This window comes from Lissotriton vulgaris, chromosome 4_1 (assembly GCF_964263255.1).
Source record: "Lissotriton vulgaris chromosome 4_1, aLisVul1.2, whole genome shotgun sequence".
NCBI classification, from domain to species: domain Eukaryota; kingdom Metazoa; phylum Chordata; class Amphibia; order Caudata; family Salamandridae; genus Lissotriton; species Lissotriton vulgaris.
In genome coordinates, this window is record NC_141691.1 from 1,032,358,678 (window position 1) to 1,032,384,838 (window position 26,161).

Genomic DNA, 26,161 nt, shown 5'->3' on the forward strand with positions numbered 1-26,161 from the left:
GCAGTCAATTCCAGATAATTGATGTGTTGAAAGGATTCTTCTTGAGACCAGATTCCACCAGTGTTTTGATCTTGGAGACAGGCACCCCAGCCATGAAGGCTCGCGTCTGATTCCAAAATAAAGTCTGGAGCTGAACCAAAGATGGCTCTGCCATTCCATGCGTCCAAATTGTCTAACCACCAATTCAGTTCTAAGACCGCTTCTTGGTTCAAAGAAACCCGGTCGCCGTACCAGAGACCTGATCTGAGAGCTTTGGTCTTTATTCTTTGAAGGGCTCGATAATTCAAGGGGCCCGGAAAGATAGCCTGAATGGAAGAAGAGAGAAGGCCCAAGAGTCTGGCTAGTTCTCTCAAGGAGAGATACTGTTGTTTCAGGACATGTTTTATCTCTTTCCTTATTTTTGAGATTTTCTTTTGAGGAAGGAGAAGAAGACAATTCTCTGTGTCTACTGTGAAACCGAGGAATTCCATCGTATTGGAGGGGGAAAGAATGGATTTCTCCTTGTTTATGATAAAACCCAAACTTTCTAGAAGGTCTACAACAGTTTTGAGATCTTGAATGATCTGATCGTAATCTTGAGAAAGAATAAGGATGTCGTCTAGATAAATGATGAGACGAATACCTTTTTCTCTTAAGGAGGAGGTCACTGCCCTCATCACCTTGGTGAAACACCAAGGGGCTGAGGAGAGGCCGAAAGGAAGGGCCTGGAATTGGTAAAGATGGTTTTTCCAAATGAATTGAAGAAAAGGTTGATGAACCTTGGCCATGGGGATTGTAAAGTAGGCATCTTTCAGATCCAGCTTGACTAACCAGTCTCCTTCTAATAAGAGGTCCCTGAGAAGATGGATTCCCTCCATCTTGAAATGTCTGTAAACAAGGTATTTGTTGAGTTCCCTGAGATTTATAACGGGTCTCCAACCTTTGTCCTTCTTTTCTACAAGAAAAAGAGTGCTTACAAACCTCAGAAATTCCATAGGGACTTCTATGATAGCACCTTTTCGAAGCATTGAGGAAATTTCTTCCTCTATTATTTTTTCTTGGTCCAGAGTAAGTGGAATTGCTTTCGGAATTGAATTCTGAACTGGGGTTTGAAAGAAATCTACATGGAAACCAACTACGGTATCTAGAACCCAAGGATCCTGTGTGATAAGTTTCCAGTTGTGGTAAAAGAACTTCAGCCTGCCTCCCACTTTTGGATTCGAAGAAAGGGGAAGAGAAGGAGTACTCACTTTGAGGGTTGGTGTCGGCAGGAGCTCCTCTTGCTCTGAAACCTCTGGAACGAAAGCCTCTTCCTCTGGGGGGATAGAAGGGAGGTTGGCTGGGGGGTTGGTATCCTTTTCCGCCATAACCCCTGGATCTAGAAAAGGGCCGTCGGTTGAAGCGGTTGAGTCCTGCGTTAGCATTGCCCAACAAGACTAGAGCTCTTTGACTCCAACCACGGATTGAAAGAGTGTCAAGAGGGGAGTCGGTGAGGTAGCTTTCCTCTGCTGCGTTAATTATTTTAGTCAAGGGACCCAGGATATCTAAAACTTTATCTTGGCATATTTTTAGGGATCTTTCCAGTCCTTTACGAGGGTCCCTGCCGAGCTTGAACAGATAAGTGATTAGCTCGGGGTCGAGATTTGGGGTTTGGCAAACCTTACCCTCTATAGAGGGTCTGGAGCATTCGGCTCTCAAAAGGTTTCGAGTCTCCCTCTCCAAAGGATTCCTGATCCACTTAGTAATAAACTTACAAATGTGGTCATGGGGGGTCCATTCAGAACTTCTAGGGTGCTTAATATTAAGAGGGGAAAACATTTCTTCTCCCAAGGGGTCTAAAATACTATCCTTAGAAGATGACGGAAGGTCATCAAAGAGAAGTGAGTCAAAATCTTCATCATTTTCATCTAAGTCAAGGATATATTCATCTTGGACATCTGAGGCATCATCATTGAGATCATCGTTGGTATCATTCTGAGCACTTTGGTAATATGTGTCGCGGGGGACACCCAAAACTTTTGTGCCGCTAAGGACACCTCTTGATTTTGTGCCGCTAGGGACACCTGAGGCAAGTGAGGTGAGATTACCTCCTGTAAAATTTGAGGTGCTAAGACCTTCCGTGCTCTCTGGGGTAAAATTAATATTGTTAGATTTTTTATGCCTCTTACCCCTTATTTCAGTGTTCTCATTTTCAAGGTCATCGCTATTAAAGTCATCTCCTCCGGGAGGGAAAGATCTTTTGGAAGACATGACCTGAGAGAGAGTAGAGAACATGCAAGATCTCATTTCTTTATGTATAAGATTTCTGATGGACTCATCATTAAAATTAGATTCAGCTGCGTTAGCTTGATCTGAGTCGGAATCAGACATGAGTAAAATTATAATAGAATATATGATGCCTTGATGCCTTAAAGGATAATATTTTTTTTTTTTTAAATATAGTGCTAAAGGTTTATAAATCACTACTCCCTCTTTTTTTTTTTTTTTTTTATATTTCAATATATCAGGGTGGGGAGGGTCCAGTAGGACGAAGAGACTCTCAGATATAATCGGTATGTAAAGGGAGGATTTTTTAGAGTGTTAAAATATGAAGATAGGGTCGTTTAATCGATCGTTTTAAATTAATTATAGGTAAAAGGTTAAATCTGTGAACAGCGCTATCAAGAAACGGTAGTTGTGCTCAAAAACAGCTGATCGCGTCGGAAAATTGTCTGTCTTCTCGAGCGCGATCAGCTGGTTGCTTAGAGACAGCCACCGTGAACATGGGGGCCGAGGAAAGTACCTTAGGAAGCAAAACACGCAGCGCGTGTGTAGCTAACGGTCTTTCCTCGGGTCCAGACATGGGCGTCGATGAGAGTGGAAGTCCGAGAAAAGCTTCACGAAGAGGCACAGTAAGAGCCAAAATCGGCAAAAATAAAAGGCATGCGCGCGAAGCGAAGAGAGCGCGATTACCAGTGAAAATAAAACAGACAAGGACACGACATAAATGGAAGCCGACCTCCGTAAATTGGAGGACGGGTGCCCGAATCAGGGAGGGGGGAGGGAACAACAGTCCTACAATCGAGCTAAACTTTACTTTGAAAAGGTTAGATAAATGTCAAAACAAGTGTAGGGTATACAATCGACCAATATAGGCTATACAATCAACCAATATAATTAACATAGGCTATAATAAGTAAATAAATAATCGAATAATGATAGACAAAACTAGTAATGTTAAGGAGGATAAGAAAACAGGACTTATCTGCTTGGAGCCGCATTTAAAAGAGGCTGATTGCCTAGTGATTACTGCTATTGTTTGGTCTGTTGTGTTCTAGTATAGAACTTTTACTTTGTGACATATGCGGCTGCTTGGGTCTGCATTAAAAGTTGTAAGCATAATGTTAGCCTCCGTGTCTTTAATGAAATCCAGATTCTCTGGTCATGTTAATAGGAGAATCGCAATTTTCATATAGCCATTGTCTGACCTAGGGTGGTGTGGAGTGCAAAAAAAGATAGATTTAGACCCAGATCTTTGTACTGGGGTGAATGTAAGACATTGTTCTGTATTCTGTCCATCAACTGTGTTTTTTGCAATTTTCACCCCGTAGTGGGCTGGGTATGCTCAGACGTGAGTCCCAGGCACTCCACATCACTGGATTCAAGCTATCCAGGCTGAAGAAGGCGGATAGCCAGAAACCGATCCTTGGATGCTTGATTCCGGTCTAGGAAAGACATGGCTTGGTAGTTCGGGCTGGACTGTTCCCATGAGGCACAGGGTCAAGGCTGATTTGCATATAGCCATTGTCTGACCTAGGGTTGTGTGGAGTGCAAAACAACGATGGATTTAGGCCCAGATCTTTGTACTGGGGTGAATGTAAGACATTGTTCTGCATTCTGTCCATCAACTGTGTTTTTTGCAATTTTCACCCCGAGTGGGCTGGGTATGCTCAGACGTGAGTCCCAGGCACTCCACATCAATGGAGTCAAGCTATCCAGGCTGAAGAAGGCTGATAGCCAGAAATTGGTCCTTGGATGCTTGATTCCGGTCTAGGAAAGACATGGCTTGGTAGTTCGGGCTGGACTGTTCCCATGAGGCACAGGGTCAAGGCTGATTTGCATATAGCCATTGTCGGACCTAGGGTGGTGTGGAGTGCAAAAAACCGATGGATTTAGGCCCAGATCTTTGTACTGGGGGTGAATGTAAGACATTGTTCTGCATTCTGTCCATCAACTGTGTTTTTTGAAATTTTCACCCCGACTGGGCTGGGTATGCTCAGACAAGAATCCCAGGCACTCCACATCACTGGAGTCAAGCTATCCAGGCTGAAGAAGGCTGATAGCCAGAATCTGGTCCTTGAATGCTTGATTCCGGTCTAGGAAAGACATGGCTTGGTAGTTCGGGCTGGACTGTTCCCATGAGGCACAGGGTCAAGGCTGATTTGCATATAGCCATTGTCTCACCTAGCGTGGTGTGGAGTGCAAAACAATGATGGATTTAGGCCCAGATCTTTGTACTGGGGTGAATGTAAGACATTGTTCTGCATTCTGTCCATCAACTGTTTTTTTTGCAATTTTCACCCCGAGTGCGCTGGGTATGCTCAGACGTGAGTCCCAGGCACTCCACATCACTGGAGTCAAGCTATCCAGGCTGAAGAAGGCTGATAGCCAGAAACCGGTCCTTGGATGCTTGATTCCGGTCTAGGAAAGACATGGGTTGGTAGTTCGGGCTGGACTGTTCCCATGAGGCACACGGTCAAGGCTGATTTGCATATAGCCATTGTCTGACCTAGGGTGGTGTGGAGTGCAAGAAAACGATGGATTTAGGCCCAGATCTTTGTACTGGGTTGAATGTAAGACATTGTTCTGCATTCTGTCCATCAACTGTGTTTTTTGCAGCTTTCCTGTGAAAGGCATGCTGATTGGCTGCCACTGTCTGTCAACACTCCAAACAAGGAATTGTTGGCAGCCTTCGTGTGACTCGGTAGAACCAAGGCACAAGAAAGCAGTGAAACAAAGGTGGAAAACACGCAAAGGGGGCAGGGTAGAAGCACCCTGAACCCCTAGGCCTGCTCAGGGGGTCCCACAAGGACTCCCCAGGCCCCCCACCAAATAATTTTTTTTGGGCCTGGGGGGTCCTTGTGGGACCCCCTGAGCAGGCCTAGGGGAGGGGGTCAGGGTACTTCTACCCTGCCCCTTTTTTGAGTTCTACACGTTTGTTTTTCTGCTTTCCTGTGCCTCAGTCTACCGAGGCACAAGATGGCTGCCAACAATTTCTGTTTTGGAGTGTTGACAGACATTGGCAGGCAATCAGCATGCAGCTCGCGCACGCTAAGGTCCGCGCACGTGCAAGGACAGCGCACGGGAGCGCACCGTGTCCCGCCCATAGATATATAATTTAAAAAAAGTTGATTTTCTCAACAATTACTGAAGGAATTTTTCCCCAAATATACAAAAGGCACTTCTGCATACCAGTCTCTACCATTTTGCCAAGTTTGCAGTAATTCCATTCAGCCGTTCGGGCTGTAGCTGTGTCTAAAGGTCCTATGGAAAATTGCATTGGACTCAATTTCACATTCAATTTTCTCATAAACTACTGGAGGGATTTACACTAAACATACAAAAGGCGCTGCTCCATACCAGTCCCTGGTCGGTCGCCAGTAGGTAGTTATAGTTAGGACCTAGTTTCCATAGACAATCCGCAACATTCTATTCGGATTACCTTTGGCGCCGGTTGATGAATCTTCGCGAAATTTTCAAAACTGGTGGGGCGCTCCAGTCCGCTCCTATCCTGAATTCTTGCGGTGATTCGTGAAGCAGGGGATGAGAAAAATGTTTTCCCCATTCAATTTTACATAGGAACCGTTCATTGCGGCTACAGCCCAAACGGCTATAGGGAATTACACCAAATTTAGCAAAGTGGTTCAGACTTATGCCTTTTGCTTAAATGGTGTAAATCCGTTCAGTAGTTCCTGAGAAAATTACAATTAAAAGTACACATATATCTATGGCCTCGGTGGATCCGCGCATCTTGCGTGCACTATAAGCGCACCATCCCAATCATGCGCTTAATGCTGATTGGCTATCAAGTGGTTGTCAGTCTTCGAAACCAGGAAGTGCTGGCAGCCATTTTGTGCCTCGGTAGAAGGGAGAAATTAGTGGAAAAAGTGTTCAAACTGTATAAAGGGGGCAGGTAAGAAATATTTCGACCCTCTAGACCTGCTTAGGGGGTCCCACAAGTACCCCTAGAGACCTAATTATTTTTTAATTTTTTTAAATGTAGCAACTTGCGCTGGGTGCGTGGATCTGCTGTACAAAAAAAATAGAAATGAAGCGCGGGCTCCTGTGCATGTTTAACAAGCATTTGCAATGCAATAGGTCTTGTATTACGAACATTTGAGCTATTGGTATTGTAAATGACAAATATTTTATTTATGTGATGGTTTTGAAAATAGGAAATTAATAGCTTTGTCATTTACAATGCCAATAGTTTTAACTTTCGCAAACGTGACACCTATAGCATTTGTAATGCAATATGTGTTTTTACATGACTTAGATGTATTAATATTACAAATAACAATGGCTTTTATTTGTTTTTAATAATTAATACTTCAATAAAAGTTATTGTAATTTATAATGGCAATAGCTTAAACTTTTGAAATAACTTTTTGGAAGATTATGTTCAGTGTATTTTATTGTGATGAAAATCTAAGAACAGCAGTGAAATATTAACATCTTTTTGTGACATTTGTAATAAAGCTTGAAACATTGAGAGAACATATTAGAACCAGTTGTTTTTGAATGGTTGCACAGAGTGATGCTGTGGCGTTCAGTGGTGTTGAGTGATGATGTGGCCTTCAGTGGTGCTGAGTGATGCTGTGGCCTTCAGTGGTGCTGAGTGATGCTGTGGCGTTCAGTGGTGCTGAGTGATGTTGTGGCATTCAGTGGTGCTGAGTGATGCTGTGGCATTCAGTGGTGCTGTGGCATTGAGTGATGCTGTAGCGTTGAGTAATGCTGTGATGTTGAGTGATGCTGTAGCATTGAGTAATGCTGTGACGTTGAGTGATGCTGTGATGTTGAGTGATGCTGTGGCATTGAGGGATGCTGTGGCATTGAGGTATGCTGTGGCATTGAGGGATGCTGTGCGCTGAGTGGTGCTGCAGCATTGACTGGTGTTGTGGCATTGAGTGGTGCTGTGGCATTTAGTGGTGCTGAGTGAATCTGTGGCACTGAGTGATGCTGTGGCGTTGAGTGATGCTGTGGCATGGAGTGGTGCTGTGGTGTTGAGTGGTGCTGAGTGAATCTGTGGCACTGAGTAATGCTGTGGTGTTGAGTGATGCTGTGGCATTGAGTGGTGTTGTGGTGTTGAGTGGTGCTGTGGTGTTGAGTGGTGCTGTGGCATTGAGTGGTGCTGTGGCATTGAGTGGTGCTGAGTGATGCTGTGAAATTGAGTGATACTGTGGCATTGAGTGATACTGTGGCGTTGAGTGATGCTGTGGCATTGAGGGATGCTGTGCGCTGAGTGGTGCTGGGGTGTTGAGTGGTGGTGTGGCATAGAGTGGTGCTGTGGCGTTGAGGGGTGCTGTGGCATTCAGTTGTGCTGAGTGATTCTGTGCCACTTAGTGATGCTGTGGCATTGAGTGATGCTGTGGCATTGAATGGTGCTGTGGTGTTGAGTGGTGCTGTGGTGTTGAGTGGTGCTGTGACGTTGAGTGGTGCATTGGCATTGAGTGGTGCTGTGGTGTTGAGTGGCGCTGTGGCATTGAGTGGTGCTGTGGCATTCAGTGGTACAGAGTGATGCTGTGGCATTGAGTGATGCTGTGGTGTTGAGTGATGCTGTGGCGTTGAGTGATGCTGTGGTGTTGAGTGGTGCTGTGGTATTGAGTGGTGCTGTGGCATTGAGACGTGCTGGGTGATGCTGTGGCATTGAGTGATGCTGTGCATTGAGTGATGCTGTGGCATTGAGTGATGCTGTGACGTTGAGGGATGCTGTGCACTGAGTGGTGCTGCGGCATTGAGTGGTGGTGTAGCATTGAGTGGTGCTGTGGCATTCAGTGGTGCTGAGTAAATCTGTGGCACTGAGTGATGCTGTGGCGTTGAGTGATGCTGTGGCATTGAGTGGTGCTGTGGTGTTGAGTGGTGCTGTGGTGTTGAGTGGTTCTGTGGCATTGAGTGGTGCTGTGGCGTTGAGTGGTGCTGAGTGATGCTGTGCAATTGAGTGATTCTGTGGCATTGAGTGATGCTGTGGCATTGAGTGATGCTGTGGCATTGAGGGATCTGTGCGCTCAGAGGTGCTGGGGCGTTGAGTGGTGGTGTGGCATAGAGTGGGACTGTGGCATTCAGTTGTGCTGAGTGATTCTGTGCCATTGAGTGATAGATAGAGGGTAGGAAAGAGAAAGGAGAGAAGAGGGGCATTCAGTGGTACAGAGAGATCCTGTGGTGTTGAGTGATGCTGTGTTGTTGAGTGATGCTGTGTCGTTGAGTGATGCTGTGGCGTTGAGTGATGCTGTGGCGTTGAGTGGTGCTGTGGTGTTGAGTGGTGCTGAGTGATGCTGTGGCATTGAGTAATGCTGTGGCATTGAGTGATGCTGTGGTGTTGAGTGATTCTGCGGCGCTGAGTGATTCTGTGGCACTGAGTGATGCTGTTGCGTTGAGTGATGCTGTTGCGTTGAGTGATGCTGTTGCGATGAGTGATGCTGTGGTGTTGAGTGATGCGGTGGCGCTGAGTGATGCTGTGGCACTGAGTGATGCTGTGGCGCTGAGTGATGCTGTGGTGCTGAGTGATGCTGTGGCATTGAGTGGTGCTGTGGTGTTGAGTGGTGCTGTGGTGTTGAGTGGTGCTGTGGTGTTGAGTGGTTCTGTGGCTTTGAGTGGTGCTGTTGCGTTGAGTGGTGCTGAGTGATGCTGTGGCATTGAGTGATGCTGTGGGTAGCTAATAAGGAGGATCGATAGAGGGTAGGAAAGAGAAAGGAGAGAAGAGGGGTGAAAGAAGGGTTGGCGTGGAGATGCAGAATACTCGACCCAAAGTTAATCAGAGCGCTTTACATGAGCACCAGTTGCATTGCAGACGGACACATTCTGATTAAGTGATTGTTTATTTTTGTCCTACGATATATGATAGAAAATTAACCGGCATCTCATATTAACTGCAGGTATCAACGTGATATGGTTAAAATATTTGAATGTCTCTGAATTAATTAAAGTGGTTATTCATGAGCAATAGACAGAACAAAATGCATCAAACAAAGTATTAAAACTGTACTGTGGGTGAACATGATGCTTAAGGATACCAAATCTATGCTTTACAAAACAAAAGCATAACTCCGAACAGTTACAGGTGAGCAAACCTGTGTATTTTCTCGGAACATCATTCAATAGCTCTAATGCAGTTTAGGTTTCCAAAATAATAGAGGTGTGTGTAACAACAGTAAGTGAATGCCGAGATTGTTAAAAAGAACACACCTAAATGAGAAGAGTTGTGCTGTCAGAGTTGCACTAAGCTAAGGTTTATGTTTATTAAAAACAAAGCGTGAAGTGAAAATCAATATAACGGCACATGGAACTTTATAAAGCAACAACTTAAATTAGGGAAGAAATTAAGTTGTTAAAAGCCCTCATAGAGGCTCGTCAACCAGTGAAACCAGGTGCTTTCACATTTGAAGTGTGCACACAAGAAACACAGGGGACAAGGGAGAGGGCACGTGAGAGGACGGGCAGCAGGAGAGCGAAAGAGTAAGCAGCACCTGATAATGGTGGGAGAGATACAGACAGGGCCTTAAGTGGAATGAACACGCCAAGTATTCTTGTCGGTAACTGATGAAGTTCTGCACTCACTGGTTTTATTTGTTCTGGAAGAGGAGCAGACGCTGCGCTTGTTGGATGCGGCATTGCTGTGGGGGGGTGGGTGGGCGGGGGAGCAGCATCCTTTGATGTCTGGTGGTGTAAAAAGAGAGACAACTGGCATTGCACAGAGGGGGCGGGGGAGAGCCTTCCTTTGAAGTCTGAAGCTCTCGCTGTGGCGGGTCTGATTCGTGCGACAAATGGTGGTTTGTGAGGTGGGGGAGCGGAAGGGATTCCTTGGGAGCAAATGGGTGCGAGGCTACGTGCGTCTCACACGACTGGATAACATGAAGTGCACGTGAAGTCTGGTGCTGCGAGGCTGATGGGTTTGATGAATGGGAGCGAGGCTGATGGGTTTTGTGCACGCGCGTCTCACACGAGTGCACCACATGAACTGGATGTAATCCGCTTGGAATCCGCTTGGTCAAAGAGTTTGTTTCCCCTTCAATATGTCAGAGCTATAAATAGCTCGACCTAAAAATTAGCTACTTGGGAAGGACAAATCCCGGGGTCTAACATATTGCATTCGAAGCGGGGGCCGAGAAACAAAGGGGGGTCCCAAACCGTGTTTTCCCCATGCAATTTTCCATAGGAACCATTCATTGCGGCTAGAACCCGAACGGCAGAACGGAATTATATCAAATTTGGCAAAGAGGTATTCCTCGGTTCAGACTTGTGCCTTTTGCTTAAATGGTGTAAATCCGTTCAGTAGTTTCTGAGATAATTACAATTAAAAGTACATATATATCTATGGCCTCGGTGGATCCGCGCATCTTACCCACACTAAAAGGGCCCCGTCCCGATCACACACTTATTGACTGTCAAGTGTTTGTCAACATTCGAAACCAGGAAGTGTTGGCAGCCATTTTGTGCCTCGGTAGAACTGAGGATCTATAAATTAGTGAAACAAGTGTTCAAACGTATCAAGGGGGCAGGTAAGAACTATTTTGTCCCTCTAGACCTGCTTAGAGGGTCCCAAAAAAAAATATATATTTTTTTTAAACTGAGAAATGTGCACTGGGTGCATGGATCCGTTGTAAAAAAAAAAATGAAGCGTGGGCTCCTGTGCTTGTTTTAAAATTAGCTACCTGAGAGGGCCAAATCCCGGAGTCTAAAATATGACATTTGATGAGGGTTCAGAGGGCCCCTGTAGCCCGGAGATCGCCATTCCTCGGTGCTACAAAACAAATGGGTGAGGGAGCTCAAAGGTCTTTCTAAGCCCCGGTGATTAACACCCTCCGGGCTTTTAATATTTTGGGAAGGGGGCCACAAGGTCTCCATTCTGGGGCAGTAGAAAGCCTTGGGGAACACCACCCCCCAGGAACGGCTCTTGCTGTGTCTTGAGGTGTCTACCCCCGGGACACTGCAGTTTGCTATGGCAGGGCGGGAGTCGAGGTTCCAGTTCTGTCATAGCAAACTTGAGGGCACATTAACAAGTGCCATTTCGCCACATTTGTTTAAAAAAAAAAGCCAAAAATGCAGTGAAAATTATATCGCCCTATTTACTAGGCAATGCTAAGATGCATTAACACATGTTAGCAGCCGTTTTGCTAACGAATGGCATAGTATCTCCAATGAGTTGCAATGTAGGCATTCCCAGTGGCCAGGTAGGTGTTCCTATGACAATATAACATGAAAGAGCTAGGTATAACTGTAGAAAAGGGGGTGTGATGGATGGAGCATTTGAACCAATCAAACACTCACACCCAGTCAACAGATCTGGGTTTAATCCATCACCGTTCTTTAACCCACTCTGCCACCCCAGTTAAGACATGGCCATATGCAAATCAGTCTGACCCTGTGCCTCATGGGAACAGTCCAGCCCGAATTGCCAAGCCATGCCTTCCCTGGACTGGAAACAAGCTTCCGAGGACCGGTTTCTGGTATTACAGCCGTCTTCAGCCCGGCTTGCTTGAATCCAGTGGCAAAGTGAGCAAGGGACTCACGTCTGAGCATACCCTGCCAACTTATGGCGAACAAAGTGGTACAAAAGGGGGTGGTGATGGACGGAGCATTTGAACCAATCAAACACTCACACCCAGTCAACAGATCTGGGTTTAATCCATCACCGTTCTTTAGCCCACTCTGCCACCTCAGTTCAGGCCATATGCAAATCATTCTGACCCTGTGCCTCATGGGAACAGTCCAGCCCGAACTGCCAAGCCACAATAAAAAAAAAAGCCAAAAATGCAGTGAAAATGATATCGCCCTATTTACTAGGCGACGCTAAGATGCATTAATGCATGTTAGCAGCCGGTTTGCTAACGGCTGGCGTAGTATCTCCAATGAGTTGCAATGTAGGCATTCCCAGTGACCAGGTAGTGTTCCTAAGACAATATAACATGGGAGGTATAACACAGCGTTATATTTACAAGGCGGCCCTATTTTTGAGGATCGATAGCAAAAGTCTTGGTAATTGTGGTTTATGTCGAATCGTAACATCTGTTCTGAAGTAGTCTTAAGCATGTTTAATATGCGAGGTGGATTGATATCTTAAGTCCACAGTCTTATATTAACAAGCTTTTCACTTGCGAACATGAATTGTATCATAAAAAAAATATCACCTACTACAAATTTTTATTCTTCCTTAGGATCCCATCCCATGGGCATATTTTCAGTGTTGGGGACTGTGGGTGGAGGCCCAATGTCCCTACGGTGCCAGTCAGATCCCTGTGTCCTTCGGAATCTACCATTAGTTTTCCACATGGGGACCTTCTAATATACAGCTCCCTGTGGGGAAAAGCATGCTGCTTTGCATTTTAAAAGAGAGAGTAGGTTTTCATGTTCTCTCTTTCAAAATGCAAATCAAGTTTTCTATGGCAGGGCGGGAGCCTCAGCTCTCACGCTGCCATAGCACACAGCAGTGTTGAAAAAATCTTCCGGTAAGAGAACAAATGATTTTGAAGTCCATTATCGCTGTTTTAGCTGTAGTTTGCTGCCGTTATAGCGCCGATAATTTTAACGCCATCCTTGTAAATATGCCCCTAAGTTTTGTAATGTCGACTATCCAATCTCCCATTTAAATTGGCACAAAGTATTTAGTGAATTGCACACTGTGAATCTTGAAGCAACACTGTCTAATTGTGATCGATAAAGAATTGCCTATTGTTGAGTACAGAGTACGTAAATTGTACATGGGGTTTTGTAACGTCAGTGACTATTCATCCAGCCCTCTCTTGAAGTTAATTAGAAGAGTTGTGCACTTCTTTTGCTCCTAATGTACATAGGGGAAGATTTACAAGTCCCTTGCACCACTATTGCGTAACTTTTACCATGGGAAAAGTGACGCGAAAGTGGCACAAGGGGCTTGTAAATCTGTTCCACAGTGTTCTGTCATCTCAGTTTGCTTTCTCCTCTGTCATGTAGAGGATCCTGGGTAAATATAACGGTTTCTGTACAGCCAGTACCTTTTAACCCTACCTGCAAACTGCTTACTGCCTTTTACCATAGTAACATTTCATGGAACACTTAAGTGAGCACACAGGTCACAAGTTCACCACACAATGCTGCTAATCCAAACAGTAACTGTGCTGGACTTTTTAAATTTTTTCCATAGGAACCGGTAATTGCAGCTACAGACTCTGGTAAAGAGCTGGTAAAGAGTTAGCCTCAGTATTATACTTCTAGTTACTGTGTTAGAAACAAGGACCCCCTGATATGGATCAAGATCCTGGGACAGGGTAAACAATGTATGAAAAATAACACTCCCAGCCACACAAACAAGGTACTGGCACAATATAGTTGGCAAACAAGCTATAACTAATAATAAACAACTAGTTCAAATTTAGAAAATACATTTTAATTCAATATGAAAAAGAGAAATGATAAAATTCATCAATTCATTGATAATACTTGATAAAATAACATTGTACTATTACATATGTTTTCACAGTTAAAAAAGAAATATATTTAAAAAATGGATGGTTTCCTGTTGACGCGTTTTGACACAAAGACTGTGTCTTCATCAGGACTTTACCATCATGATGCTGTGAAAGAGATTATAAAAATATTTTACTATTTGGTCTCTTAATATTAAAACAATTCAGAAAAACTAGTTAACGTTTGCCACAACTTTCTTTTGCCAGTTGATTATCCAAAAGACATGATATACCGCTTTATGTTTAATTACATACACTAACATCAAAAACCTATGTACTCTTATTTTCCTTAGACTGATATGAACAGATCACAAATGTTCCTATCTTAAAGTTGCAAAATAATACAATAACAGTTATGTGATACTTCTTTTGTCAAAACAGAATGAGGTTAACATTTCCTGCGTATTCATATTATTAATTACACCATTTTGCACAAAGGTCATCATATGCCTGTCATTTGTCAGTACATGAATCTTGACATTTAATATCTCAATTTCAATTTGGGATAAAGAATCATAAGTTCTGAATATTTTGTTAGGGATAGAGAAAGTTTTCAAGAGAGCAGGAAAACCTACAGAAAAACGATTCAAAAAGAGTAAAGGAAAGTAAAAAAGTGTTTCAGATTTGCTATTTTATGTTCTATGAGATTTTACCACTAGTAACTAATTAAAGATTCATATACCTTTAAATTATCAACATGTATAACAGTTCATAATTCAGTACCTGTTTAGTTCAGTTCAAATAGATTTTAATGTTCAGTTTCCCTGCCGATTTTATGCTGCCTTCAATCTAGATGATTTGACGTCTAAAATTAAGAATATATCCTATTAGGGAGATCTATTTTCGAAAGGTTAATTTAACCTTATTATTTGGCTGTTTCATGCTCTTACCTTTCAAATTCTATATAGCGAGTTGATATACCCTGACATATGGTTGAATAATCCAATTTCAAATTTCAGGTGGTCGGCTATCTGCAATTGAAACATTTATTGTAATACTTTAATTTTATTTAGTTATCCCTAAATCCGATAGGTTACAGCTCTACATTTTGGCTTTAGATACATGCTGTTGTTTAATATAGCAGTTCTCACCTTATCTGGATCGCTATGATCCGTCTTTAGGTATCAAGTTTGTTTTAAAAACCGTGGAGTGGTTGAAATCCACTGGAGGGCGACTTCCTATAGGTAAGAAAACACCTTTTTGTAACTGGTTTTCTTAAATTCTTTTCTTAGTTATTAGTAATATGCCAGGCATACCCGATCTAGGATTGTATCTTACCCTTAAATGCGAATAATGATATTCTACGAGTTTGAGCTTCGTGGCACTCGAGACTGAAGTATCTTGATATTCAGTATCCGGATCAGTGTTACCTATAGAGATAGAACGATAAACAATTGAACTAAATTACAAGGAAACCATTGGCTAACTGTTTTTTTAGCAGAGGTTGCTCTTACCTAAAGCGCATGGTTGTGTGTCATACCGGTCCAGGCACGAACTCGTAATTTAACTTTAACGTATTCGGCGACGGCGTGGGGATATATAGATGATTTGCAAAATGTTTTCCAGCCGTGCGAACCATGCATCTATTTAAAAGGGAAACCCCATATATATTAGTATCAAAATACCCTTGTTTAACTGGGTTAGGTGTAAAAACGCGGCGGTCTCTTACCGGTAAAAAGAAAATTAAACGGCGTGTCAGGTAATACTGCTCAGCTTGTCGGTTTTCAGAATTCACCCAGAGTCTGTTCCCCATTGGTCCAGATGAAAAAAATGTCATCAATGAACCTGTACCAATGGGAAACAGACTCAAAGAATGGGGCCATCTCATTTTGTATATGGCGGGATTCAAAAAGAGCCATATATATATTAGCTATGGACAGAGCCATGGCTGCCCCCATGCTCACGCCCTTTGTTTGTTGGTACATATGGTCCCCAAACTGGAAAACATTCTCCTGTAGTACTATTGAGAGACACTCAAAAATAAAATGCTTATTGCATGGTATATGATGCAGATCAATAAACCACATAGTGGCCTCTAGTGCTCCTTTTTGCGGGATGTTACTATATAAAGCTTCAACATCAAGTGTGACCAATAGGTCGCTGTTTCCATTGAATGGTAAGTGTTCAACCTTAGAAATCATTGCCCCAGTGTCTTTAAAATATGAGGGGGTAAATGGAATGTATGGTCTGAGAATGTTATCCACATATTTAGATAGGACTTCTGTAGGGGTGCCAATGGTGGAGACAATAGGGCGGTATGGTGGATCTTGTTGGGTTTTATGCATTTTTGGAAGCCCATAGATGCATGCTATTTTCCCTTGAGATTTGTTCAGAAAATCATATTTTTTTTTATTAATTATCTTTTTGTCTAAAGCTTTTCTTGTAATTTGTTGAATTTTTCTAATTACCCCGTCTGTGGGGTTACTAATGATTTTTTTATAAAAAAAGAGGGTCATTTAGCATACTCAACATTTTTGTCTCATATTTATTTGAATCAATGAGGACAATGCTGCCTCCTTTATCGCTGCTCTTTATTACAATGGATTTGTTGTTTTTTAGATTGTTCAAAGAAGTATATTCTTCTTTGGAGATGTTATATCTAGGTTTGGGCACATATCTAAGTGCTTGTTCCAATTTAGTTAAGACAACTTTTTCAAACATCGCCATCTCTGGGCCAAGTTGGTCCAGTGATGGAGTGAATGTGGAAGGTAGAGCTACGAAGTTATTAGTTCTACTGTCTTGATTTATGTCTACCTTATCCAAAAAGAATTTCTGTTAATTTTCATACATTATACTTCTAGTTATAAATATCATTTGTACTTTTTATTGTTAAACGTTCTCTAAGCATATGATTATCACACTAAATAATAGTGAAATATCAGAAAAAGAAGATGTATGCAGTCATTTTTTTAATGAACTTTTATTACAACAAAAATAAATAACTAGAAACGTAACTTTAACATACCAATATAATAAACAAAATCTGAGATGGACTCCAATGGTAGAAGGGAAGGTAACCTGCAAAACAAAAATGAAAATAAGTCTTTAAAATGAGATCAATGTCACTGAATGGGGTCAAAGATCACAAATTAACATTACACTTGGCAATATTGCTTATTCGCATGTGTGCAGTGTGCCTGATACATCCCACCCCTCTCATAGGCCCTCGTTGAAGAGGTGTCTGTGGGGAAGTGCCTACTGGGTCAGATCTACAGTATGGTCCAGCAGGTCTTTAAAATGATTCAGAGATGAGACAGAATTAGGTGAGAGATCACGTCATTATGCAGGACAATATCGTTTATTTGCAACGCATTTAATTGGAGGCATTGTGTATCTAGGCCGCTCTGCTTACCTTTTGTAAACACTGTGTTCAACAGAGCTCACAACTTGAGTTCTTGTTTGTTTCTACACTGCAGACTGTATTAAATTCAGCCTTGATTTATTTATATGCAGAGTGGAAAGCAGCGTCCATAACTTGAAAAGAGAAAGTGAAATAATGTGAGAGAGTGGGAAAGAGAGAAAGAGGGAAGAAACAACATTGAAAGAGTGAGAGAGAAGGGATTACTAAGCCGATTCATTAATCTAAAGCAACGATTTAGAAAGGACAGTAAGAAGAGCAATTGAAAAGGTGGGTGGGAGGAGAGGGGCAAGATGGCCGCTGTGAGGCTGTGGTGAGAAGTCGCTCCAAGACCTCTCTCCATGAAAATACCCAGATGGTTGGTGAATAAGGACTTGTATACTCCTCTATGGCTCTATGGATCTGAGTAGCTGGTTGCAGAGAGGACGGTATAAATTCCACCCTAACGTTTCAGGTCTAAAAGAACAACTCAGCCGACTTTTTCAAAGGGCATTGAAGTGGAAAGCAGTGCTTCGTGTTCAGTTGACAGAGATGCCTACACGGTTGTCTAAAGCAGAGAAAGCAGAGAAAGATAAACATAAGGACAAGGAGAAGGCAAAGATCCAGCAGGACGCTACAGCAAACGCACAAGAAATGGGCGGAAAAGGTGCCCAGGGTAGCGGGAAGAGAACTGGTAATGAGCTAACTTCAGGATCTCAGCACCGAGGGCCTGGAGCCATAAAGAAGACAATCCCCCTGATACAAAAAGGGAAGAAAACCGAGAAAGAGAGAGAGAAAGCGGAGAAAGCCGACTCTGCAGAGGTGCATGTAAAACGCGATACGATGACAGCGCCTGCAGCCAAGAGAGATCGGCCTGCGGATTTCCCTAATGACGATACTACAATAACGGCAAAGCAAGGTATGGGTAAAGGGAAAGATGCAGCTCTAAGGCAGCCTACCTTATTGGAAGCGTTTACCCAGAGGAGAAGCTCGCAGCCAGACACAGAGTTTACCGCTAGCAAAGACGTCCTCGAGGACGCAGCAGCTGAGGCACCATCAGAGACCTACGCTTCCAGCACCGAGGTAGCGGTTGCTAAGCAACCCAGAGGCCCGGCAGCAGCAATCACTGGCAGTGGTAACGGAGGCGGCGAGAAAACGGGAGCAGCAGCGCTGAAGGTAATACAACCCTCAGATTCAAAGGATAGTGGGCAAAAACAGCTTAAAGGAGCTAGCAACGACGTAGCAGTAACTGTACTGAAGACCCCACATGAATCTAATGCAGCAGGAAGCACAGACATGCTCGAAGCATTGATACAGTTGGAAGCAGAAATGAGAAATAAAAAGCTGAAGGAGAGTAATTACGGGCCTAATCCCTTATCAGAAGCAGGGAAAAGTGCAAAACTAACCACTGAACATAAAAACACTGAACTGGAGAAAAGAGAGGGAGCCTCACAGGAGGGTGAATGCTTCTTTTCAGTAAATGCTTCTTTTCAGTAAATGAGGATTCTACTCAGTCAAGCAATGAGGATACAGAAGAAACAGATGAGGATTTGAGCTCTGGGTCAAGTTCCTCTGTAAAAGACACTACGCAGAGAAGGAGAAGGTCAAAGGGTAAAAGATATGGCGGAGGAGGACTGGATTCGCCAGTAATGGGGGGAAGGAAACTAGATTGGGACTACTCTGCAACATCCCAGACCTATGTAGAAGAAAGTAACCCACAGGCTTCTGGGAATACCCCCTTACCGGCACAGTATATGGCCCCTTTTGATATGATTTGTTCCACTATCAAGCAGATGCAAGGGGAAGCAAGGTCGGAAAGCCGAAGGGCTAGGCAAGCCACAAAGAAAATCCAAAATACTCTCAGGAAAGTTAACAAACTGTATGAAGGTCTCAGTGAAAGAGTGACTGAGGTGGAGGCTCGCACTGGAAAATTAGAGGATGATGTTGAGGGATGGCAGGATTTTAAAATAGAGCAGGAAAAACTGTCCGTTGACTTTCAGTGGAAGCTGGAGGATTTTGAGAACCGCCGGAGGCGGAGCAACATACGCATATTGGGAGTAGAGGAAGGAAAAGAGGGAGATGACATTATGCGTTTTGTCGTTAATCTCTTCCCCGAATCACAGTGGGAGTGGGAGAGAGAGATACAACGTGCACACAGATTCCCCTTTACTATCAGGAAAAACTATGGGGATAATAGACAGGCATCTCAGCATGTTTTGCCCAGAGCCATCTTGATCTATGTCAGGAATTATCTGCTCAGAGAGGAGATAATGGACAAAGCTAGACCGGATAAGAAAAGATCTTTTGAAGGAGTCACTTTCTTCGCCAGGCCAGATTTCTGCCACGCAACGGTGGAGAGAAGATGGAGACTAAGGCAGCTTATTAAACCGTTTCAGACCTTGGGCTCGGAGGCCTTTCTCTTATTTCCAGCCAGACTGAAAGTAGTTACAAGGGGTAGAATAAATATATTTCTGTCCGAGATAAAGGCCCAGCAATATTTGGAGGAGATTAAGACACAGAAAGGGGGCTGAGAAGCTTAAAGTTGATAAAGAAGAAATGTTAGACTCTGATAGCTGAGGGCTGGTTAAATCTAATGGTCAGTGTTAGTAAATGGTGAAATGGCACAGAGGAGTATATAACACTCGGGGTGTTGGGTATAGGGGAGGGAGGGGAGCGATATCCGCAGGCTAATGCGGCTACACATAGGTCTTTTGGACCTATTTGCCTGTGAAGGGGGGGAGGGGGGCGGTATCCAGAGGGGGGGAGGGGGGGAGCAGGGGAAAGGGGGGTTGAAGTGAAGGTTAAAAATACAAAAAAAGGGTGAAAATATGTAAGAATCAGCACAAAAAAGCACAATTCAGAACACATGGAAGGAACTTCTATTGGTATTCTACGACTAAAATAATGATATGGCTGAGATACCCGCCACCCCCTCTCAACACAATCCCCAAAGGAGGGAAACCGGAAACAGTTCTTGAAGTTTTTGGAAGAGGGAGGGAGTGACCCTCCCGGCCGTATTTATTAAAACAAAATTAAAACATTAAACAGTTTCATATTAATGTACAATTTCATTACCACATTGCGATGTTTGGCTAACCTTAACAGATTCTCTAATACAGAGGTTCTCCTAGCCGAACTAACATCCTACAAACATTTACTTGAAATTATGAAATTGTACATCCTAACGTTTAAGGGCCAACGGCAAGGTCGTAACCGGTGTCAAGATCCCTAACCAGAAATACCCCCCCCACTTGTGAGGGGCGACAGCACTGAGGCGTACCTCAAGTGCAACTACCAATTTCCCTTTGACTTGACGGGGGCACCAATAAAACTCGACGCCACTTAAAGGTCGTTCGAGGACTCGTGTGAGGTATCTAGAAGGTAGCGTAGACCCCCCCCAAACCCCGCACAACTTACCACATCTGCCGTCGCAGACGTCACTGGCCCCGGGAAATTCCCCAGGAGGGGGCTGTAACCCCTCCTACACAGGAAGGGGCCTTGACCGCCTTTCCTTTTCTTTCGGCGACCCATCCTTAGAAGGGACCGCCTCCCCGTTGAGGGGCCTATGGCCACCTCTCCCGAGCGCTCCCATCCGTGTTGGGTGACGCCCACTCATAGGGATCTTCCAATTAGTGCTCACCGATCATGACCTTACCGCCCGACCAAAATAAATACGACAATGCTAACTAATCCTATTAAACTAAAAATACATTGGCATTACGACCATATTAAAAGCAAATAAATGAATTTCTTTAATCACAAGACATAAATGAAATAGACCATTCTTTATTACACACTCAAAATCAACACGATAATACCACGACCTGAAAACGAAATTAGAGTTATCCATCAACTTTTATTCAAAACAACTGGCTGTCATCAGGGGCTGGTGGGTGGGTCAAAATTGGCTCTTCGTTCCGTCTCGAGCTCACGTGCAGCGAGGAGGTGCAGCTTCAGAGCACAGGAACAAGAGGATGCCTTCTGGTCTTGCGTCCCCTTTTATCCGTCTTCAGGGCGGGCGTAAACCCGCCCCTGCCTGCCCCGAGGGCGTGGCCAGCCGCGTCAGTGTCTAGGCCAGCCCACTCTAGGGCGGGCAAAAGCGCGCCCCGGCTACGCCGCTTCGGGCATACCAGCCGAGACACGCTTCCCGCCCAAGATGGCTTCCCGGGGGGATCGAGGTACTCTGCCATACGTGCGGGGGGACCGAGTGGTCGCCCCTTTCCATATGGCTGAGATACCCGCCACCCCCTCTCAACACAATCCCCAAAGGAGGGAAACCGGAAACAGTTCTTGAAGTTTTTGGAAGAGGGAGGGAGTGACCCTCCCGGCCGTATTTATTAAAACAAAATTAAAACATTAAACAGTTTCATATTAATGTACAATTTCATTACCACATTGCGATGTTTGGCTAACCTTAACAGATTCTCTAATACAGAGGTTCTCCTAGCCGAACTAACATCCTACAAACATTTACTTGAAATTATGAAATTGTACATCCTAACGTTTAAGGGCCAACGGCAAGGTCGTAACCGGTGTCAAGATCCCTAACCAGAAATACCCCCCCCACTTGTGAGGGGCGACAGCACTGAGGCGTACCTCAAGTGCAACTACCAATTTCCCTTTGACTTGACGGGGGCACCAATAAAACTCGACGCCACTTAAAGGTCGTTCGAGAACTCGTGTGAGGTATCTAGAAGGTAGCGTAGACCCCCCCCAAACCCCGCACAACTTACCACATCTGCCGTCGCAGACGTCACTGGCCCCGGGAAATTCCCCAGGAGGGGGCTGTAACCCCTCCTACACAGGAAGGGGCCTTGACCGCGTTTCCTTTTCTTTCGGCGACCCATCCTTAGAAGGGACCGCCTCCCCGTTGAGGGGCCTATGGCCACCTCTCCCGAGCGCTCCCATCCGTGTTGGGTGACGCCCACTCATAGGGATCTTCCAATTAGTGCTCACCGATCATGACCTTACCGCCACAGGCCGGATAGTTGACCGGCTATCCGGACCCCCCACAAAGCTCCTACCTAAAGGTCATGTTTTAACGTTTTTAACCATGCTAAGAAGTCTCCTATGAGTAACTCATTCCCTACCCGAGACAAATGCACACCATCCCCCAAATACATACTGTCATCATTAATACAGCCATGCGAAATAGAATGCAATGTCCTGGAACGGAACAACCTACTCACTTTGTTATTAAGCTTTCTCACAGAGTGATTCAAAGCAGGAACAGAAATAGCCCCTCGCCACACCTTTCGTGGGATCATATGGGACCATGCAATTGTGCACCCCGGAACTCTCCTCGCCAACCAACTTACAGTGGAAAGCATTGCCTCCAGGAGAAGTCGTCTACCGGTGGTGACCAAATCATTGCCCCCTAGATGTACTATGACTATAGACGGCGGTGACCTCGTCCGCCCTAACAAACCCTCGAAAAATGCTTGAAACTGGTCAATACAGAGACCGCCTCTTCCGTAGAAGGACACACTGTACCCGTATTCCCCAGCTACGTGAATCATGTCACCTGCTTTGAATACGTCCGCGGCACGCCTCACGTATGAGTGGCCCACGACCCACACCTCCTTTTTCACAGCCGGTGATGTCTGACCGCTGGCCCGGTGTTGGGTCGACTGCATAGTCCGCCCCGCCTCGTAGGCTTGCGCAACTGAAAACCAAACAAAGAGAAGAAGCGTGAGTACATCATTACAGCTTCACAACATGTGCAACCGCACATACCTCTTATAACACTTGGAGGACCAACGCCCCACTCGTTTCACTTGTTCAACATTAAGACCCCTAGCTGTAGCTTCCGTAGCAGCCCCTATCCGAAAGGAATGGGTCCCAAACTCGCCCGGGTTCAAGCCCGCAGCGGCAATTGACATCGCAAGCACCCGCTGAAACTGAAATTTCGTCAGTGGGGTGGCGTCCGCGTGTCTCAACAAGGCCCCCCCCCATGATGCCACCCTTCGTGCTAGGTAGTCTTCTAAACACTTTACCGGACACATGGAGGACCCGGGAATCCTGCGTATGATTACGCAGTCACCCATCCCATCTTGATCGGTCTTGGACCTGACAAAGGAGACAGTCATTGTCTCTCCTCTGATCTGAACGTGTTCCTGGCACAAACCCCCTGTCACATCCCGTTTGTTCCTTGCCACCAGTTCGCTTACCCGCATCGCCCCATGAAATGCCAGCGTGAAAGCGGCTCGGAACAACACCGTCTCAAACTGAGATGAATATGTGGCAGGGAGTGTGGCCAACAACTGGGCCAACCTATCCAAACCTATCGGGCGCCTCTCATCTACTCTGCGACCCTCAAGGCGTTGCCACCCACGCAGCGCTTTCTGTACAACGAAAGACGCTGTCGGGTCCTGGATACCATGAGCCCTGGCAACAAAGGAAATGGCAGCACGATGCCTCTGGGCCGTAGCCACCGATTTCCCAGCCCTACGTAAGGACATCAGAAAATTCACTACCCATTCCTCGTGTCCCCAAAGTCCCTCTCTATCAGTCCCCAAAAAGGCTAAATAGGACCGAAACGCCCCTTCATATGCCTTCCTTGTCCTTGGTGCTAGGCTCTCTCCCACGAGGTGGCGAAGTTCGGGGCACCGAGAGACCAGAGAGCTTCGGGAAAGGGTGCCGGCTCTGGGTCCGCTGTGGGAAGGAAACCCGAGAAAGCCTGCATATGAAAACGAGACAGTGCATCAGCCGCCTGATTCATTACCCCCGGGACATGTTTTGCTCTGAATAGCACATTCAGTTGCATACACAGTAAGACAATTTCTTTGAGCAGTCTTAAAATCAGTTTACATCGTGCTGCCTGGCTATTGATGCACTCGACCACGGTCATATTGTCAGACCAAAATACCACAGAGTGATCTTTGAACCCTTCGAGCCAGGTTCTCAGGGCCACCAAAATGGGGAAAAGTTCCAGGAAAGCAATATTACTTGTCAGTCCATTGTCATGCCACCATGCCGGCCATCTTTGTGCCGACCATTTTGTGCCGAAGATGGCACCAAAACCTATGCTACCTGCCGAATCTGTCCATAGCCCCAGCTCTTCAGAGGACACGGCCGGTTTGTTCCAGACGACTCGACCATTAAAATCCGCCAGAAATGCTAACCAAATGCGCATGTCCTGGCGGACCTCAGCCGATAGCCTCGTGCGATGATGACCCTCCTTTAGGCCGACCATAGCTTGGGCAATTGAACGGGAAAAGGGGCGGGCCATCGGTATAACCCTCAGGGCAAAATTCAACTGTCCCACCAACTGCTGTAATTGATGCAGCGTAACTTTAGATCCATTTATACACATTTGCAGGGCTGCCCTGAACTTCCCCACTTTGTCAGCTGGTAAACGAAAACAACCCTCACTAGAGTCTAACTCGATCCCCAGAAACTCGAGGCAAGTCGCAGGACCCACCGTCTTACCTGGTGCCAATGGCACACCAAACTGCTTCATTAGCACACAAAATTCGGCCAAGGCCTGGCCACATTCGAGATCCCCGGCTGCCCCAAGGAACAGAAAATCATCAAGGTAATGCATTACATGTTGGAAACCCGTCCTCTTTGTGAAGACCCATTGTAGAAAACTACTGAATTTCTCGAAATAGGCACAAGATATAGAGCACCCCATCGGCATACACCTATCCATGTAATAATGACCCTGAAACATGAAACCTAGGAGACGCTGGTCGTCTGGGTGTACCGGGAGCAATCGGAACGCTGACTCGATATCTGACTTCGCCATCAGCGCCCCGGGCCCCAGGCGATTCAAAATGGCTACGGCCTCATCGAAGGATGCGTACCGCACCGAACACACTTCCGGGTCTATTGCATCGTTTACAGAAAGACCACGTGGAGCTGATAAATTATGAATCAGTCGGAACTCACCCGGGTCCTTCTTGGGGACCACCCCTAAAGGAGAACAAACAAAATTCTGCACCGGGGGTACACTAAACGGGCCGGCAACCCGACCTCGAGTAACCTCTTTCCGGATCTTATCCTGTACCACGGTCGTATGCTGCAGGACCGAAAGTTGATTTTTACACTTCTCCACACCCTGAAAGTCCCCTACTGGGATGCGGAAACCATACGAAAACCCGTTCCGCAGCACCCCAGCAGAAGTACGATCCGGGTATTCACTGAGCCAGGGAATCATCGCCAAGGTATCAATCGGGGTAGGTAAAGGCGCCCCTCGGACTATGTTAGACCTGTTTGGCGCCTCCTCTACCGCCGTTATCACCCGTTTTGGCTCTGCACGTGGACTCAGGATGGGACGACCCACACCCACTACATTCGTGTTTAAATTTACACGATCCCTGGGGCCTAGTACATTTACCTCTGTTGAAATTCCAGCAGAACCCCCTTTTCCCTGTATTGCTGGCAGGTCTCGAGTAATCGTCGGTACCCGTACCTGATCGAAAGGGCGTCCCCGCATTTGGGCGGGAGGATTCGCCAACATTACTCCCTACCAATGGCATTTTCAACATACCTGTCTCCTTCATTTTATCCCATGTCAAAGAATCGTAACAATCCCAGGTTAAGCTTTTATTATGCTCTTTAGCCTTTCTAAAAAGATTATCGTAGCAGAACCAATGGTTACCCTGGTGTGACGTCGAGTACCCCATGATTCGCGACTGATAGGTCGGCAACTCGGAAAGCAACTCGGGCCTACGTTCCCCCAAGATCGACGTAAAAATCCCCCATGCTTTGCCCCAATTGCCAATATTCTCATTCACTTTAAAGGCGGCCATTTTTGCGCGCCAAACACTCGGATGCATGAGGTCTTTCTGGCCCTTAACATGCTCCACCTCATAATGATCAACAAGCAACGAGAAGATGTTCACATATTCCCCCGCCCAAATCTTCTCTTTAATTGCCAAAGGCACATGTTGACCCAACCTTTCTCTACGAGAGGGTGCTGACTCATCCCTTGCAATCGGCAATGGCCGCTTACCTGCACCGGACGCTGCCTCTGCGGTCGTAATCGTCCCTTGTGGCTTGTCAACTACTGCAGCCGGCGCGGACACCTTGGCTGCATCCCGTTTCTCGCGCAATTGCTTCATCAGCGCCTGCGCGTCGACAGCCGTGGTGCCCTCACTACTTTCGCCCAACCACGCTGCAAGTTGTGCTGCCAGCTCGAGCG